Raw genomic sequence first — 20,030 nt, 5'->3', positions numbered from 1 at the left:
AAGTGGCCCAATAAGCAAGTGCTCCTGTGTCCCAGGTCACTGTGGTCCCTCGCACAGGGGGATGGACAGTTCTGCACCTCCTGCTGAGGCACCACCGTCAATAACTACAGGTTATAAACACAAGATGTGTGTGGTAAACACTGGAGAGGATGCAGAAATCCTTCCTTCTCCTCTCCATCCAGGTGCACACGTCAAACTAAAACACTAGAAGGGAAATGGAATTAGTCTACAAGTCCAGCTTTACTGAACACACAGGGTTATCCAGCCACTGTTTCCAGGGAGCAGGGATAGTTGCCATACCAGAGTCCTCTCCTCCTTTGCAGCTCCGCCTTTTCTTATCCAAGTGAGTGCTGGACACATTTCTGAAGTACAAGAATCTCCGAGGTCTAACCACCATGGATTCAGGCCCCTGGGGATGATAGTGTCGGTGGGGTTTTTTAAATCCTCTTGAGAAACAGATGCTTTGGCTCATCTTCATTATACCTAGCCTGATTTATTTTAATTGCTCTGGGTATCCGGAATACTATGATTGCATAATCTCATGCACATGCCTTTAAAAGGAAGCCTTGGCTGCAAAGCCAGGAAGGCAATGTTAAATACGGAAAAGGTACTATGCAAAGTCTCATTTATTTTGAAAATCACTGGAAAGAGTTCTACTGAAAATTCACAGCAAAACATATGCCACATTTGAATAATGACTTTGAGAGGTGCTTTACCTAGCTTAGCAATAAAAAGGGATCTAAAAATTGCAGTCCTTCAAAAAGATCTCACTCCTAAGCCCTGAATTTTGGTGAAAACCAGAGGAAAGCGTGGTCCTTGGTGACAGCCACAGGGAGGTCAGAGCTGGCTGCTGGGCACTGTGCCTGGCAGCAGCGCTTCCACCCCTACCAAAACTACCAGAAAATAGCAACCCAAGGGAAAACTCATTCTGAGCAGAGTCAGTGGCAAGCACAGGCTCAGGACAGCAAGAAAGGAGGAGGCCTGATGAGATCTGCCCTTCCCAAGTTTAGGAATCCAAAGCTTCATCTCAATAAAACTAAGCAGGAATAACAGGACTGCAGAGAAATACCTGAAAATCATCCACTTATCTTATCTGATGCAGTGCATAAGATGCCCAATATTGTCTGCTTGGGAAGAAAAGGTCTGCAGAAGCCTTATTCCAGTTAGGAAAAAGTAGTATTTCAGGTTCTTTACACCTGGCCCCAGATAAGTCTTTATTCTGAAGTTGTGTCTATACCCTATCTGTTATTAAGATGCTGCTTTTTTGGAAAGAGATTCATATCGTACCAAAAACTTATTCTTTATCTGTAATTTTTAAATTTATATAATTGAACAAATTAATATCTGCCATAAATACTGTTCCTGAAGAAGCCAATAGGGTTACTCTGTGAAAGAATATGACAAAGAACTAAAAAAACCTCCAAACCCTGCCCTTACCTGTGGCTTATTGATATGCTTTCCTGTCTTCTAAAGAAAGGAAAAGCCATGAGTTTTATAGGCTACCTACACTGCATTAATTATTTAAAAGCATGAAACTGAGATTTTATTTTGCAGGAAACACAGTCAATTTGTCCTCACCAGCCTGAGCATCCACAGAGAAATGTACACGTGTGCTCTGTGCTCTGTGGGAACACCCCACATATCCTTCACAGGGGAGGGAGGAGACCATAATCGTATCTGCTGATTTTGAAGGAGAAATGCAAGCAGTTTTCACTTGGCTTTATCTGAGATGTTACCAGATTTGTGTAGATTTGGCAATACCCATTTGCCATGCCAGACTCCAAAAGTGCAGTGCAGTCAGTGCTACCAGTGCTGACTGGCAGGTGCTCTGAGGGACTGTGAGCAGGCAGCAGCCCCCTACTTTACAGGATACACCTTTAAACACTCATCAATTTACTTTGGGTTTGCAGATGTTAATGAGATTCATGTATGGGAGAAGGAGCCTACAGAGACTATCAGGAATATTAATGTTAACACAGGAGTTTATTAGTGCCTGCATGTTGAGAAGTGGGTAAGGAAACCCTCTGGGGTTTGTTGCACTATCAGCAATTATCATGTGAGATTTCTGTTTCTGGTTTTCCTGCTGAGAAGGCTTGGGAAAAAAGGCTTCAAGACTGGTTTTTGGGCACTGTTTGAGTTTTTAAGTCATGTGGATGTTTCCCCCATTGCCTTCTGTAAACCTCCATTTCTCAAACAAGAGCCAAGGGCTTTCCTTGTCCATCCCTCTCCAGAGATTTGCCATTTTTAGCTCAACAAACCCATTTGCCTTATGCCTGCAAAATTCCTACGTGCATCTGCCATCTCAGAGAATAAAAGAAACCCTTCAGGAGTGGGTCTGAACATCTGTTTTGTTCATGTCAAGCCAAGCTACAGCCTTTGCTTCACTCCCTTCTCATGCTCCTATCTCTGCTGGTGGGGAGATGTCCCCAGCATTAGACTCATGGTGGAAGCAATGTGGTGCTGCTGCTTATGCATATGCCAAGAAGTTATCAGCAACTGGCTTCATGAGGAACAAACCATCAAGATATGAGTGCAGACTCTGGAAACCTGTCCCTGACATGCCAGAAACCCTTCCTGTCCCTTCTCCTATTTCTCTTTTAATGGCTATAAAACCTCATGCCTTTTATCTAGTTGGGATCTGGTGCCATGATCAATGGTTTCTCAAGCTTTTCTCAATGGTTTACTTTCATTAAAAGCTCTTACACACTAAAGAAGGGGGGAAAATATAAAGGAAAGATAGAAAACAATACTCTGGCAGGCTTATTGCAGTGGAACCTCTCAGCACAATCCAGGATGCTGCCCAAGTAGACAGCGGTGCCATGGAATTCAGTGGGCTGGTGGCAGGAATGCTCAGCAATAGGGGTATGCCTGGGAGGAGCTCTGTTTATCCTGGAAGCTTCATTAAGGCTCCTCTTCCAGGAGGTACTGATAAAGATGAACCAGACTTGGCTGATTTTGTCATGAATGTGCCCAAATCAGGTTCCTGAGAAGCTGCAGCATGTGTTGGAAATTTCAGCCATATTTACATTTGGAAACAAAATACAGAACAGCCGTTTGCTCCAAGAGCTGCCCAGACTGGGATGAGGTCCTGAGAGTTCCAGCTGCAGGCTGGGCAGGTATGGCCTCTGCCACCTTGCTAGAGGCAGATCCAAAAGCTCCAGCTCATTTTTCCCAGGTGGCACAAGCCAGGCACTGCTGGTCCCTTGCTCGGAGGGTCACCAAATCCACCAAAGCACCCTTGGCCCAACAGTGCCTTCGCTGATGGACGTGGTACCCCACTGGCATCCCCCAACACAGACGTACCAAGAAACCTTCCCAGCTGCAGAAAATTCTTTAAATGGGTCATGGTTAAACTCCAGCTGCTCAGTAGGCTTTGAGAAGTGCAGCAATGCTGCTGGAGGAGATCTTGGTTGTTACATTTAATTAAAGATTCTGCTGAAAGTTCTGCTTAAAATCACAATGCTTGCTGCTTAGAAAAGTGTTGGTGATTCCCCCAGAGGCCTGGCCAGCATTCCTGCTCCTATTGTACAACATTATTGATTAATCAAAACTAATGCTCACAGCTGTTGCCTGATGGATAATGTCTTTGGTGTTTGCCTGCATATAATTATTTACTACTTTATTGATGTTATTTATTTCTTCATTAAGTATTGTTGGCTGTTTAATTACGTGAAACACAACTGCAAGTGTTGCTGCTAAAAGCCATGGGAAAGGCTGCCCAGAGCTGAAATCTTTCAACCGTAAACTCTAAAAATAAATCTAAATATAAAAATATTGTAGCCAGCCTTTTGAGTGAAAGCCATCAAACCGCAAACATGTTGCATGTCATTTGGTGGCTGATGCCAGAGCACCACGTTTGGACAGATTTGCAATGCTGATTTAAGTGTACATGGCAAAGGACTTCACGGACATGTAAATAAGTTTTATTAGTTCTCCAAAACACATATGAGAGGTCCTTATTTTATTCTTGGTAGCTGAATATTTGAAATAAATCAAAGTGAAATTCTGATTTCCCAAAACTTACAGTCAGGAGCGCCTAATGAAGCTCCTTTCAAAAACCATTCCTGGCTGGGATCTGAGGATTTCCCAAGCTGGTTGCTGGCCCTGTTCAGTGCCCCAGTGACAAACTGGGACTCTCTCCAGGCTCTTCCCTCTGCCCTCCAGCTCTCTGCAAGAGATAACGACTCAAGGGCCTCTGCCCCCTCTCTGCTTCAGCACCCTGCTGCCCTCACCCTCCTCAGAAGCACTGGGCAGAGCTACTGCAGCAGGTCTGTGCCTGTCCTCACTGAATTAGGGAGCTGACATATAATCCTTGGATCAACATGGGATGAGAAGAGATGTGCTGAGGTTTACTTAGCTCATAATATAAGACAAATTTTAATAGAACCACTTTTCTTTGCAACACTAAATCATGGGGACTTGGGGGCAAAATCAACATCTTAAATTGTATCTGGAAACCAACAAGCACTAAGGAGAAACTAGGTTTAAGACATGTTGTGGCTCTTAGCAATCTCTAGGTACTTATCATTAAAAAAAAACCAGCCAGGTACATGGCTACAAATACGGTATTAGAGAACTTGGAAGGATCTTCTCAGCCTGCAAAATAACCAGAGGACCACAAGCTCTGCTGCAGCTCACAAATCACTAACTCACCTATAACAGATCAGAAAGAGCCTCTGTATCTCCTTACTCGTAAAATAAAAATTCCTTCTCTGACATCCTCTCCAAACAGCCCTCATCAGGCCCTTTCCCCAGGGCAGGAGAACAAATTGCTCTGGCAATCCTTCCCTGGACATCAGTGCATTTGTTATTCGGGAGCTACTGGCCTGAATGTCTCTATGCAGCTCCCTGTAGATCTCCCCCTTACTTCTGAGCCAGTACATCACCATCAGGGAGGACTTAGCCCCTGCTTCATGAAAAGTACATAAGACAACCAGCTGCCAAACCTCTAACTTCCCTGTGGCCCTGTCCTAGGGCACAGCCTCTGCTTTTCCTATGGGAGCCCTGAGGGGGACCAGACTAATGCTGGCACCGTCAGGTCACCTGTGTTTGTTCCGATGTGTCTCAAGCCCGGAGCATGAGCGCAAGTTGGTCGCAGGGCCTGAGTTCTGCCCATGATCTCAATAGATGCTCATCTCTTGTTTTAACTAAAACAGGTCAGGGAAAACCTGAGAGAAATAATAAGCAGAGAGGAAGAATAAAAAAAAAAACAAACCAAAAAAACCCCCCAAAAAACCAAAAACAAACCAAACAATGATGGGTCTAGGGAATTTGGGCTCCATTTCCCTCCTTGTTTCCTCCCCAGCCTGCACATTTTCATGCATTTCCTCCCTCTCAGGCCAGTTCTTCCTCCTGTTTTTAAAAATGTCACAATCTTTCCTGTATCCCTTGTGCCCACGTTGTGAGGGTACCACTGGGCACCTTTCCAGCAGGGATGAACAGAGCAATGGGGAGCACAGCTAGCATTTTCAAAGGAAGCTAAGGAAATCTTTATGGAGAACTTGGTGAGAATTTGGCACTTGGCATCCTTTTGCTCCTTTGAAAGTCCCACCCTACAGGAACAATCTAAACAAATGTATGCCCCAATGCTGATAAATCCCTTTGGAGAGATATCAAAGAAAATCTTGCTGGGTTTGGAGACCTTTGAAGAAAGGGAAATATCCTGCCAACCTGACGCTGAGATCTATCTTGTTCCACCATGTGGTCCAAATCATCAGAGTCCCCCATAGCTCCCCTTCCTCCTTGGGGTGTGGAGAGCAGCACTGCCTTGCTGAAGAAAGGGATTTGCAGGCCAAAAGGACAGCATAATTTGAGAAAAATTCAAATGAAAAATTACTTAACAATGGAACTTGTTACTGTGTCTAAAAATATCTCGGTGAGTCAGATTACTGAAAACAGCAAAGCTAAGGAGCAAACCCTGTAGCCTCTTCTCAGCAGTCAGCTGGCTTCATTCACTAGCTTGGCATCTCTTTCCCCTTATGTTTTTAATATCATGAGTGGGTTTTTTTTTAAGTCGACAATAAGTTAATGTTTAATGGTTTGCCGTGTGCAGTTCTGGGTGTTTACACGTTCTGCAACTAGCCAAATTTGTAGAGCAAATTAAAAATCTGTAAGACCAGGATAGATGAATTACTGGTATCTGTTGCTCAGAAGCTATTACCTCATTGTGTCCTGCATGCCCCCCAAAATAAACGGTTTCAATTATGTTTTCACCTTCCCCAGCAATATTAACACCTCCCAGCACTGCCAGCCAGGGCCTTGGCTCCTTAGTGTGCGTCTGTTACAGCTTTGTGCACATATGCTTCCTGGGAATGTGCAACCTTGCGCGACACCACGGTCCGGGGCTTTGCAGGGTAACCTATTAAACCCTCTGGCACAGGACCAGGTGCTCTGGAGAAGCATGGGAGAAGGAAAGGTGGGGACTATGGTGTTGTCAATGCTTTTTTATACTAATGAGATGGATGGGTGTGACCCTTTCTTCCACTGGCCAAAATATAAATAGCGAGAGTTTTCTGCTCCCTGACGCTGAGCGAGCCATTCCCCACTCCACGCTGGAGGGGTCTTGCTTGGCTTCTCCTATTTCACACATTTCACAATTTTTCTCTGCTGGTCTAAAGGTCCCAAGACCTCTCTCTCATTCAGAGCTGGCCCAGGTGGGACCTGGTCTCTGCCACTGTGCCTGCCCTGCAGGCAGCTGCGAGGGAAGCCACCAAAACCCTCAAACCACTGTGACACTGAGGGGAGCGCAGGGCAGCTCAGAGATGCCACCTGCCCCACAAACATGCTGTAAATCTGGATATTACCCACTCTACATGATACAATGGGTTCCTTCTCCACGTTGCCGAGGTGTCCCAGGTGATATGAACAGAGGTGGCTGATGTCCCTGTGCTGTCGCTGAACCCACCAGGAAAGGGCAAGTGAATCCCCTCATCCCACCTTGTGCAGGGCAACCAAAAAGCCCCGGCAAGCTGGCAGAGCCAGACCTAAGGAAACAAAATTAGATTTTTAGAAAAGGGCAATGTGTCTTGTATTGTCAGTGTTAAAATTCCCACTGCTAGGAGAGGGACTAGGATTGGGCCCAGGCTGCCTCCCTATTCTTTCCCAGGCTCATGAAGATTCAAAATTCTGGATTTTAAATGGTAGTTTATTTCTGGCTGACCTGTTTGGCTTGAACTGTTACATGTTTTCAGCTTATTTTTATGCTCCTGTATTAGTACACAAACCCAACCAAGAACAAGAACAACACCGTTCAGCCTCCATTGGCTGCACAGGCTGAAAGTCCCCCAAAATGATGGCAATCTCCCTGTCCAGCTCCTCTTGGACCACGAGCATGTGAATTTATCAAGGGGAGTGAAGGGGTTTAGGCGAGAGCTCATGGGCACATCCCTCCTCAACAACGTCTCCCTGCAGATCTGATGCCTCACAAACCACTGTGGGGTGACAGGGATGAACCGTGAATGGTGTGGGGCATGTTGGTCAAAGAAACCCCTCACATACACACGTTTGGATCAGCTCATGTCATTGCACATCAATGGCAAAATCCACAACATTCCTCTGGGTTAATTTTTTCCCCTTTCCCTGCTATTTGAAGGAGATTTTATCTTCCCTTCCCACACCCCTCCCGTCACCCCATGCCTGTTTCACTAAAACCTGCCTTTCGGGTCAGCGTGCTGGTAAGAGATTAATTTTACACTGCAAGGAACACCAAGCAGAGTATTTCAGCTTTGACATATGAGACGTCTGTTACTATATTGCAGTTTTTCTAAATTAAATATTAGGAAAAATTAAACCCAATTGTGGTCTGTGTTCCTATGGAAAATATTTCTCTTCCAAACAGTCCCTCCATGCTAAATGACTTAACTAACTGAAAACACAATAAATATGCAGCAAGTTAAAAATCTATATTATTCAGGTTTTAAGGCTTATAACTAAAAGTGGTTTAATGTTTCATGCCTAATAATAGATTACTCCTATCACATTTCTAACCTTTATTTCTAGTAGCTTTGAAGTCCAGCCATATAAAGGCTGTTTGTAGAACCACACGAAAGTTAAAGCAAATATTACTCAGAGTGATTCATATGAACAAGAATTTGCAATGAAGGCAGAGGGTTTTTTGTGTCTGTATCAAAGGAAATGAAATGTTTGCAATATTTTCAGTTGATAAATGCATTAAAACATTTTAGTTGTGTAGTATGAACATTGCTGACATAAACAGACTTTGACCTGAAACAGATTGTATTAAGCTCTGTGGGAGAGGCAGCATTAAAAGAAATAAAAATAAAATTAAAAAAAAAAATAGACATTACTAGATTTCAGAATCTGCCACAAGGTCACCGCAGTCCTTAATTAGCTGAATACATTAAGAGAAGGCTGGAACACAGATTCTGTAAAGAGAGCAAATGTATGTTTAATCCTCTGTTCTTTGCTTACAGATTACCCTTTCAGAACGAGTAACCTTATTTTCTTTTTAAATATCTATTTACCTTTTTGAGCTTTGCATAGCAAAGCAGGGTTTCTTTTTTATTTATTTCCTTCCCACTGTTGCAAAAGAAATTAATTTGTTGCTAGTTGCTATGCATTGGCAGGATTTCTGCATAAAGAATGTAAGCCATCTATCTTTGTATTCAAGATACAGTTAATCTGGCAGTTAAAATACTTTGGAAACATTTTGATGACTTATCTGGAAAAGTAGCTTTGCATTTTCAAAGAAAACTCAGAACTGCATTGCAAGAGGAAGATAAAAGATATATGAAGTGTTTGTTCCAAGCGATACTGTTCATTTAAAGATCAGAATGTAACCCCACCCAAGCAATTATTGTGGAAAAACAAGACAAAAATCTTTATACAGCTTTCTGACACGGTCTTTATTTGGGAAACAAAATAACTATATTACAGTTATAGCCTAATGGATTGCAAGCTGTTTTATTAGAGTCAGCTGAATCCTGTTTAGCATAAAAAAGAACTCTGTTTGCTATCAAGAACACATTTACATTAATATGACTTTGACAAAGTAAAATAAAATCGCATTAAGATGATGTAAGTAGATAAGACAATGAAATCTCTGTGAGATAGTTTTGGCACACCAATTAGAGTCAAGTCCCTACAGGAAAGAAACATATTTTTATACCAAGTATCCATGTGTTTTTAAGTCGTAGAGTGGCCAAAATTAATCCCATGCTTAAAATACTTCCAGCCAGGGAAAAGAGAAAGTTTATTATTATTATTTTTATTTTTCCCTTGAAAGGTAAAATTTCTGATAAACGACATTTTTATTTGCAATAATACAAACAAGTTTTGTTCTCTGCACTAGCCTGTAATCATCCTGATTATTGCAAGGGACTTTCCAATATAGAGCAGCTGAAAACAAGGTTTTAGATTACATGGTAATTTAGGAATGCATGAAAAGCCAAGCAGTCACCATAATAGAACACTGCACAAACTTCATGGCTTTTACAGCAAAATATAACATATGTTTTGTGATTCATTTGAATGATTTTTCAAGTTTTTTGGTCAAAAAAGCTCTACTATTGGTCCTATATTTAGAGACTCTTACCCTTGAAAAACGACAACGACACCACCCCCCCACTTTGATGTCTCTCCTTTTAGTTTGGTCATTAAAGCTCGGCAGTGATGGATGGTGATAATGCTGTGGGGTTTATGAGTAATCAGGCCTTGGCAGCCACAATATTTCTTTTGTAGTGAAACTTTAATATTCCTTTGGCCGTGCATAAACTTTTTCTGCTTTTGGAATTATGCTGCATAAGCTATCCACCAAGCATTAGAAAACAGATATTGCCCAAAAGCTGGTGTTTTATTTATTTATGTCCTCCCAGGACAAGAGCTGGGCTGTAGCAGCCCTTCTGTGGTCAGGGCAGGGCGATATTCACAGGAGGAGCCCCTGCAATGGGAAAAGAATTTTTTGGCTGTACCCCAGGCAGGGCACCCCAGACACCCCTACTCTCCTCCTCCCCTTTCACATATTTTTAGTGAACTTGCTGCAGCAAACACCAGGTGTCTCCACTTAGCTGGGCTACAGCTTAAAAAAGGGGCCTGCTACCAAAAAAAAAAAAAAAAAAAAGAAAAATCAGGGGGTTGTTTCTTCCATGGCTTCTATTGTGCTTGTTGCAATGCTGCATGTGAGGATGAGGACGTACAGACACGACATATTCATATTTTATTTTGTCACTCAAGACACCTCTGTCAGGCAAGGCAGGACTTTCCAGAGTTTGAAATAATCCAAATTCAATCACTTTAAAGCTGCTACAATATGCAAGTCCTGGCAGCCGTTTTAAATTAATGGAACATCAGATGTGCTCTGATCCTCTCAATTTCCTTAGGCAAGGGAAATTCTGCTGCGGTGGTAGCGGGAGGGGAAATATAGGGCTATCAGTAAAATAAATGTCAGCTTTTGTCTGCTGATAGAAAAATGCATACAGCAAAAAAAGATACAGTATTTATTGCTCTGTAATTAAAATCTATTTCTATATGTGGTAAGGTTTATCTTAGTGAACTCTGTGCAGTCTGATCCACAGGAATGGACATTAAAGAAAGCCAAAATACAAAACTGTTTTTCATTTGGCATTTTACAAATACAGCTCAATATTTTGCTTGCATGTAGATATTTATTTATTGTGCCTGCTCATGTGTTTATTAATAAAAATATGAAAATTCCCATCTTGAAAGTCCAGTGCCAAAGGACAGATTGGATTTTTGTAAGAACTGGGGGAAGGGGGGTTGGGGGGGGAGAGGAAGAGAGAGAAAATCTGAAAAAACTTGATAGCAAGATGCCAGCCGATGGTTTGGAGTTTACTTAGAAATTGTAAACATTCATTGGGTTTCTAAAAAAGTTTGCAGACTTGAGAACCTTTTGATCAAACCTGGGCTGTGTTTTGAGGATACTTGCCCTGAAATGTGATTTTCAATATGCAATTCAGTAGCTTTTGCTTTTGAAATACAAACAAGCCCAAAAATTCAAATTAAGGCTCTGAACCCTGCATAAAAGCACAGGCTTTTATGGTGCATGGTTTCTGCTGATCTGTAGGGCTAATCAGCCAGGGCTATGTCCTGGCTACAAAGGCCCACATTTCATAAAGTCTTTTTCCTGAAACAAAAATACAATACAAGCTGTCAGAGTTAAATTGAGGACAAGGTATTTCTTTAATTCAGATTTTTTAGTTATTTGCTTTATTGAGGAGAACCTGGCTCCTTCCATGCTAACTGGGACTCACATTGCCAGACAGTATGCTTAAAAGTTATTTTTAAAAATGCTGGGGTTTGAAGGCTCTTAAATCCTTTGATGTAAATGAAAATAAAATCACAGTCTGGAACCTAACAGAGACTTTTAATCTTGATCTTAAAAGCATGAATCATACTACAGCATAGAGTAAAACTATTTTCTGTCCTCTGCACTCACCTTCTCTACACATACTGATATTTGATATTTATAGGTGGCAATTAGAGGTACTCTCAAGTAGTCCCAGTGCCTCCTGCCAAGCTCTGTATGCAGTTACTACCTTGCAGTCTGTGGCTGAGATTTCTACAGCCTTGCTGCTTTTCTCATTTCAATATGACATTTCAAGCAAGTCTGATTAAAACAAAGCAAAGCAGAAGCAAAATGTCTCAAATTCCAGGTGAGTAATGTTGTGGCAACAAAATGTAGACCGATTACTGTCTCAGAGTAGGAAAACTAGTGGCAAGGTAGAGATGTTGCAATAAAATTACAGAAAAACACTGATATCCACCATGGAAAACCCAGCCACTGTTTTCTGCCAGATCTGGGGCAGAGCCCCAGTCCAGCCCCAACCCATCTCCAAAAGCTGCTCCACTGGGTCTCAGAAGTGCTGCCAGCACGCAGATGCCAGGTTTCAAATACAGGATGAAGAAAGGCCAGCTGAAATATGTGAGTTTTAATCAGATTTTCATGTTGTAAAATTTCAGCTTGATGCTAAATGGAGAGCATCCCATTCCAGATCTGCCAGCAGAGGTGTGCTTTCCCTATACCTGCCTGACTAGAGCAAAGGTTAGTGTCTGCCAGGATGCTCCCTCAGGATGGGTACTAAGCAGGGACAGCAGGTACAAACCCCAGGGTGTCTTTCAGTGCTCCCCAAACAAAGGCAGCAGTGAACTCGGCTGAGGATGCTCTCTTTAGCCCAAAGGGTTCTCCAAGATCTCCTGCCAAACCAACTGCCTGGCATCTGCAAGGGTGCAGCAGCATGGCTGATGGCAGCCAGATACCTTGGTCCTTCATCCCAGTGGTCATCCCAAGGGAGAGCTGTGGGAGGTGGGACAAAGCCTGGCAGTGCCCCTGCTGGCAAGCAGGCACGTGCTGTGGTGGGAAGGGGTACTGTGGCCTTGAGAGGTGCCATGGATGTTACCAGATCAGGCTTCTACTCTCCAAGATCCTGCCATGGTTTTTGTCCAAGGCTGGGATCAGCAAGAAACGAATTCCAGATTTGTTTACTTTCTAAAGTCTCATCCTAGTGAGTCTGAAGGCAATGCAGGATGCTTCCCACAGTCACACCCACCACTAAATCATGACAGCAGAAACAATCAAGATGGAAGTTCATCCTACCTTTACAAACCAGGCATTGAATCCCCATGTCTGAATCTTTCTATATTTGAAACTCTCCATTGCGTTCATTGGGTTTTAAGGTAAAGAATTTGAAGATTTGTCCCTAAATAAAAAGTACCAAATTAATATAACAGCATGGTGGAGTTTCCATTTACTGCGCACAAGAGTCAAGATATTCAGACTTATGGCTCCCACTGCAATTGTAATTCAGTTTCCTTGCTCATATATAATGCTTTTATCTACTCTGAATGAGGTTATTTTTAGTTCCTTAACAAGCCCATATAATTCAGCTGTCACAGCTTCCATAAGAACAATACCTTGGAATTTCCTGCCTTTAACTTGGACTAACTCCTGTCTATAAGCATCACATTAGCAATGTTTCCAACTTGTGTGGTGACTATGAAATCAATCATTACATACATACACACTACATATATATTTATAATGTTTGACTACCATTTGCAGAGGTAACGTCTCAAAGTAATGTTAGGATCTCCTCTGGATAAATGCAACAGCTCCAGCTGGGCTGCCTCCTCCCTGTTCCAGCCTTGGCAGCTGGGCTGTTGGCTCTGAAGGAAATTCTGCCCATGCAGGAGGAGACAACAAATATGAACCTGCCTCAAGTCCTTGCCTACCTTTTCTGCCCTGAGGACTTCTCCTGTAGCCTGACCACAGGAAGATAATGATCCTCAGGACAGAGATGCCTCTGGCACACGCAGCAGGACCCCATGTGCTGCAGAAGTGCACTGGGGGAGCTCACCCGGACGCCCCATCGCTCCGAGCTGTGCCCAGCCTGAGAGGAGACATTGCTATGGCTGCCTCTATTCTGTGACAAAACCAGGCAGGACGTTCAGCAGCTGAGCACTGATGCTTCCCAATTAGCCATCCTGGAGTGTACTGACAGATGGCTGGTTCTATTTTTGCCTCCCTTACTCCAGGCCCATTCATTCAGTGCACTCCTTTTGATTACACAGACCCATGTGCTGAAAACTTCATCCCTTTTCTCTTGAGCGTGTCAGCTGGTCTGACAGGAGATGTTACCTTTCTCTAAACCACCACTCTAGATCTTCACCATTTGTTTTGCATCACAGAAGAGCAACTGCAGTTTGATTGTGCTCATACTTGGCAGTTCCTGTGAGCTTGAGACCAACAGCTGTTGACAGAAGTGCAAATTTTATCTCTCCCTTGCCCCAGAGCCACCCCTCATACAGCCCAGCAAGCCAAGCTGGTGAGGAAGGGCATCAGGAGGCAGCAAAAGGCAATAAAGATTCTGCACAAGATCTAATAAATGTCCCTTTCTAGGTTTCCTCCCTCAAAAGCACAGGTCCCCAGAATTCAATACTCAGCAAGGCCAAAAACATATGCATAGGCAGAGCAACCCAAGAGTGACAGGTTCTTATATCCCTTCTCAACTGGCTCCACATTTGCTTCTCATCCCAAAAGTTTTCTGAAACTTTGCCACCTTTTTGAACCAAGGTTCAAAAACAAGACCAACATAAGGCCAGGTTAGGTTATTTCCATCACAGCTCTGGGGGACCAAGCTGTGCTCTGTGGGAAAGAGTGGAGGGAGCCCAGCTGAGGGACTCAGGGCTACCTGAGCAGAGCCAGCACCACACACAGCCATTTCTGGAAGGATCTCAGCCTGGAACCCTCTGTTGTTATGCTGCTTAGGAGAACAGCTCTCACATATGTATCTCCTGTTCACTGGTGATCAATGGTCTTACGGAAAAACAGCATCAATAATGAGTAAGTAGCAAAAGATGTGCTCTACCTTTCCAGCCCTGGCCATTAACAAAGACTATCAGAGGGTCCAAAATTACTTCACCTTAGTCATGTTGATTTTTACCAGCTGGGAATCTGGCCCCAGTTTCCTCTGGTTCCTGAAGGAAATAAACCATATAGTATCATGGCTAAGCTGACAATGCAGGTAGACCACGACAAAATGTGGCTGGATAGAGGATAAAGCTGTTTGCATTGACCAGATGGCACAAATGCAGTTTAGCAAGTGAGGAAAAATCATCCAGCCACAGAGGGCTGCTGCTGCCTTGGTTGGGGCTCTGGCACCAACTCTCTGCATGAACCCCAGCTTTCTAGAGAGTCTGTGAGAAGATTCAGTCCAAGGTGGAGCAGGCAGTGCCAGTGACACAGTGGATGCATATGTTTCCAGGAATACTGAGGAGTAGCCTGGCATTCTGGCAGGGGCTGGAAGCTGCACAGCACATACACATGCAGTCACAGCTATCATTAGAGTTTTGCTGCTTTGGCACCTCTTCCTAATTCACTTAATTTCTATTTATGCCATTCTGTTTCTGTTTTGAACCTTTATCAGATGCTGGCATGTTTTGTGCAGAGCCAAACCTTGGAAGGAGGGTTTGGAAAGAAGTAATTTTAAAGGGAGGATAAAAAATTGTCAAAGCACTGGGAAGGGCCATTCCCTAGAGAGGGGTGACCACTGTAAGTGCAAAAAGGCAACTGGACCAGTCCCTAGGAGTAGGCCAGTACTATCCTGCCTGAAAATGCAGGTCTCTGAGAGTTTGTGGAATGTACTTGGAGAGTCTGCAAAACCTAATGGGGAAAAATCAACCTTGCTGACAGCAGTTTTCCACACCTGAGTCTAAACCGGCACTGGAAAATGGAGGGAGAGGTCTGCAAAGCAAGAGAGGTCAGAACCTGCAGCATAAGCATGTTGCAGCTCTGTCTCTGAGGTAGCCAGTAATTGTATCCAATTTATAAGTACTTCTGAAATAAACCACTTCATTACTGCAGTCATTCTGCAAAGCACAGACAGGGGTGGGGGTAACACTTTTCCTTGCCTCCACCTGTGACCCAGTGACGAGCTTGTCATGGCTTGCCTGGAGGACGTCCAGAGGGAGCTCCTGAGAAACAGCTTCTAGGGAAGAGTAACACACGCCGTGTCCGAACAGCATTGATCAACAGTGGTGGTGGATAAACTGAGAGCTCCAATACAAGTAGCAGATGAGAAGAACGCAGCTGTCGATGTTGACATGTTGCTGGCCTTATGGAATGATGATAAACAGCTGGAAATGCACATGATGCACTGGGGAATAGGGATCTAGTGAAGAATTTCAGGCTCACTGGAACATCACAAATGAAAGGGCAATCAACTGAGGATGCTGAATTCTTCCTTTACAAATCGTAGATCCTTTCACTGCTTCATACTACAAATGGATACCAGTTCCGTGGCTTTTGGAAGACAGTCATGGCAAAGCTGCAGGCTTCCAGGCTGACACTGTTTCTCTTAGTGAATGATGCAGAATGGATCCACAGATCTTCCTTCTTGGAGGAGCTTGCTTTCTTTCTTCCCTAAACAATTACATGGTTAGTGAGCGCTCTGCCCAGCAGCCCCAGGCTTCAGACCACACTGCTCCCCACACATTTCCAAGGCCAGGTGGGCACTAACATCTGTAGGACATCACTTCAAGTAATTTCCCAGTGGGAGCAGGTACTGAAGGACTGAACACCCCTCTAGAGCTACCTTAAAACTGGGGAGCTTGTTTCTGTATTTCCATGGCTCTGGTGTTGTACTCTGCCATCAGCTTTAATTGTTGCTGCTCTGTAGAAAGCCTTTATTCAGTACAATTGCCTACTCCATAGTGACATCATCCAAGGCTGTGTAAAAAAAGCACAGCCTGGAGTAGTCAGCCATGTGATGATGTATAAATAGCACTGACAGAACAATATTATAAACTCTATTGGTACAGCTGAGATAAAGCTAGCAAGCTGCTGATTCATCTAAGATATTGGCTTGAGGGATGGCATGAGGTTCAGCTACAATAGACGTTCTCCGCTAAAAGCATATTACTTCACCATGAATCAGCTGCTCAAATCTTTCATTCTTTTCAGAAAAGCACCTGTCTCTTTCTGCTTTGGTCCTCCATTATTGAATACATGAATTATAGGTCCTGATTTTATTTCCGCTTCCTTTATGCTGAAATATGTCACAATCAGAGAGTTCTTTAAGGTTTTATATACACACAGGAAAAGTAAAGCATTCCTAAAACTTCTTGATGAGTGCTTGTATTTCAATAAACCTGGAAATACTGAACCATACTTCCAACATACCTGAGTAGGTAATGACTAAGTCATTTTAGGGCTTTCAACAAGATCCATGAAAGGTCACCTACATGTCCATGTAAAATGTGGTTTTAAAATTGACAAAGTGAAACCTCACCCCTTCATTTTGGATCTCCATGGACTGCAGGTGACAGAAACGAGCTCTACCAAATGTGATTACTTTGCAATTTGGCACCCATGATTGCACTTACTGGTAACTTACTGAATTTCTGTTTGCCAGAAACTCAAGTCCATCCTGTGTTTCTCCACAGCACAATCCTACACTGTGATTGTCACCCACACGATCACCAGCTACACAGACATCCTGCCCCATTGGAGCAGCTTGCTCAGTACAGACAGAGCACTTCATCTGCTGCCTGCGTCTCAGTTGCATCAGAGCTGCTCATTCAGGACCATTAAAATGAGCAAGGCTTATACAATTACAGAACTTTATATTAATTTTTAAAACTTGCAGATGTTGCAATCTGTACATATGGGAATAGTGCCAAATGTTATGATGACAGAAAAGAGTTATATTGGCCAGGGTTTAAAAGTAAGCAAGCAGGAAAAGAAAAATCTCATACTACCATTATCAAGGCACTGCATGTATCTGATTTTGCACACAGTTTCTGGTTAGCAGCTTTGCCTTTCTGATAGTGAGTTAATCAGCTAATATTTTTATGAGCACAAAACCAATAAAATGGTGTGGGGGAAAATGACAATAAAAATCCCTTATTTGCTTTAGATGTGCTTTTATATCCACTAAATCCTTCTTGCTCTGCCCAGAGAAGACATTTCTGCACTGAGTTTTAGACAGCAATGCCAGCATATGATCTTACATATCTGCTGCTTGTGTCAACATCTTTTTCCAGGGTGTTCAGCCTTTGGGATGCTGCTGTGCTGCTGTGCAGTGGCTCAGAGAATGTGCAGCTTTTGGGTTATTTTGGCTGAGGCTGCTGGAGGATCAATAGGCCGAGGTGCTTTGCAGAGACCACTGAAGTGACACTCAGTGATCTGCATAAGCAACATATGTTTTATATTATCAACATCCCCTTTGCATTCCAATTGCATGTCAGTACTGGTAGAGCCCACTGATGCAAAGACCAGCTCCAGCTCTGAAGCTTGGGACAATAACAAAATAAGCTGCTATTTGTTTATGTTAGTAATAAAATCTACCATCAACTACTATTTGATTGTGGCCTTGACAAGAAGCCTGGCCAAAGGAAACCTCCTCAGTGAACAGGAGATGAAGGAAGCGGATGGGTTGACTGTGGATTTTCTAAATCTAGTCCAAGAAGTTGATGGTTATGCTTTAAGTTTTCAATTATTTTAGACCCCAGCTTTCCAAAAGACTGCTTGGAGGACTAAAAGAGATTGTAGCATTCACTTTGTCCCTGGATAAAGGCTTTGAGAGACGGTGCAGAGCTAAACACAATTACAGTTTTCCTGAATCCATCAGAAGCAGCCAAGGAGCAAGGGCACTTGCACTGCCTCAGCACAGCAGTCTCTCCCAGTTGCTGTCTTCCTCAGGCATCCCTCTCTGCTTCTCCTGTGTCCCTGCCTCTACTCCTTCTGCCACATGGTCAGCTGTGTGGATTATCCTGTGCCTTGGGGCTGGAAGAACGTGTGCCCTTGTACTAGGAAGCCATCTGGGGGACTGCAGCTGCATGTGCATAATCACCAGATATGCAGATAGTTCTGTACCAGATAGTTCTGAACTGACATTTGTGCCACTGCAACTATAGGCACGGTACATGGGAAGAGATCAAAGGTACCTTTTGCACACGATCAGTTTTATGCGTTAAGGTTACATTTCTGAGGTAGAAAAAAGCTGGTTTATAGAGCACACCTAAGCAGGCAATTCCAGCTCCCGGCATCTCTTCCCCAGTATCTCCACCACTGGTGAGCATGGGAAGGTAGTGTTGCCTCACCCAGCCATAGATTTTTCCACAGAGCATTCCAGTAACACCATAGACTCAGGTGTAAGACTTCCAAAATAGCGGCGCAATTCATTCCCATGCCCAGTTCAATGGAACCTTTCTGATTATTTTCACAGCATTCTGCAAGGGTTGTTTCTTTTCCTGCTGCATGAAACGGAAAAGCTCCTAATGTGTTCCTGAAATACCTTGTGAAGTTAATGTGACCTATTCTCTATCACCAAGAGAATGATACTGGAAGGAAAGAAAGTACTTTTTTCCCCTCCAGGTTTCTTAATATTCAGTCCTCATATAGCATAAGGGAGTAAACTCTCAATTACACGAAGGCAAATATCAAGAAATCTGTCAAAGACAATAGAGTTATTCTGGACACCTGAGTAATTTCTCCCTTGGTATGATTCAGCCTCCAAATCCACTCTGAATATCCTTAATAACTGTTTGCTATTCACCTACATTTTTAGCTCTTTTATAATTCTAACATTTTTCCATGTTTCACAAATAGCTGGAGTCAGTTTTTTTCAGATGATGCTGTTTCCCCAACTTGGCTTCCCTATGGATAACCTCCATCATCACTATGCTACTTTTGCTTGAATGTTTCATTTTTAACAATAAACATCTATCCCAGATGCCTTATTTTCAGCTTCATTAAACGTTTTACTAGTTCATCCTGAGTCATGTCAATATTTACCTTGGACAGGGTTCTGTATCCTTTCGTTTCTAAGACCAGAATTCTCCAGACAAGCTTATTGTTCCTGGCTTGACTTCTGCAAGTCACAGCTTAAAACTTTTTTTGATGTATTAAACGAGATGCAAATTCACCCAGCCGTTTGCTTTGCTGTGTGCTGCCAGCTATGCCTATTCCAAACATCTCTGAGCTGATTCACTTCAACTTCTGTGTACACACAGGCCCCAAATCTGCACTAAGTTACTGTGAGGTAATTTCAAAGCCATTTAAAAACAGCAATTAGCAGTAGAGAAAGCAGCAACCAGACATCAACCTTTTGGGCACAGAACCACAACAGACCATTTCCACTGACCTTGTGCATTGCAGAGAAAGGTGTCAGGAAACAGAAGGAGTTGCCAGGCCCTTCAGGGTTGTGTTGGCCTTCACCACGCAAACCCCGATGTTCTCCTGGGAGATGGGACTGAGCTCCCTCTCTCCAGCTCTCGTTCTGAGCTATGCAAGGGACACCTGAGGCGTCTCAGGCTCATCTCCAAGCAGTCCTGAGCTGCTGCCCACAGCCATCCACACTCAGGCTGCTCCTCACTGCTATCAGAGCTCCTCATGCTTGCTTCAGGGAAGTTCTTTATTTACAAGACCACAGGGAGCAAAAGTTTGATAAGTAGAATTTTCTTGATAATTTTCTGGATCTTTACACTGAGTTTACTTCAGGTCCTATTTTAAAGCAGTAGCACAAAAAAAGGTAGTTTGGGGTTCAATATATTCA

The sequence above is a fragment of the Vidua macroura genome, chromosome 8, assembly GCF_024509145.1.
Source record: "Vidua macroura isolate BioBank_ID:100142 chromosome 8, ASM2450914v1, whole genome shotgun sequence".
Classification (NCBI taxonomy): Eukaryota; Metazoa; Chordata; class Aves; order Passeriformes; family Viduidae; genus Vidua; species Vidua macroura.
Note: the sequence above shows the minus strand (reverse complement) of the source record.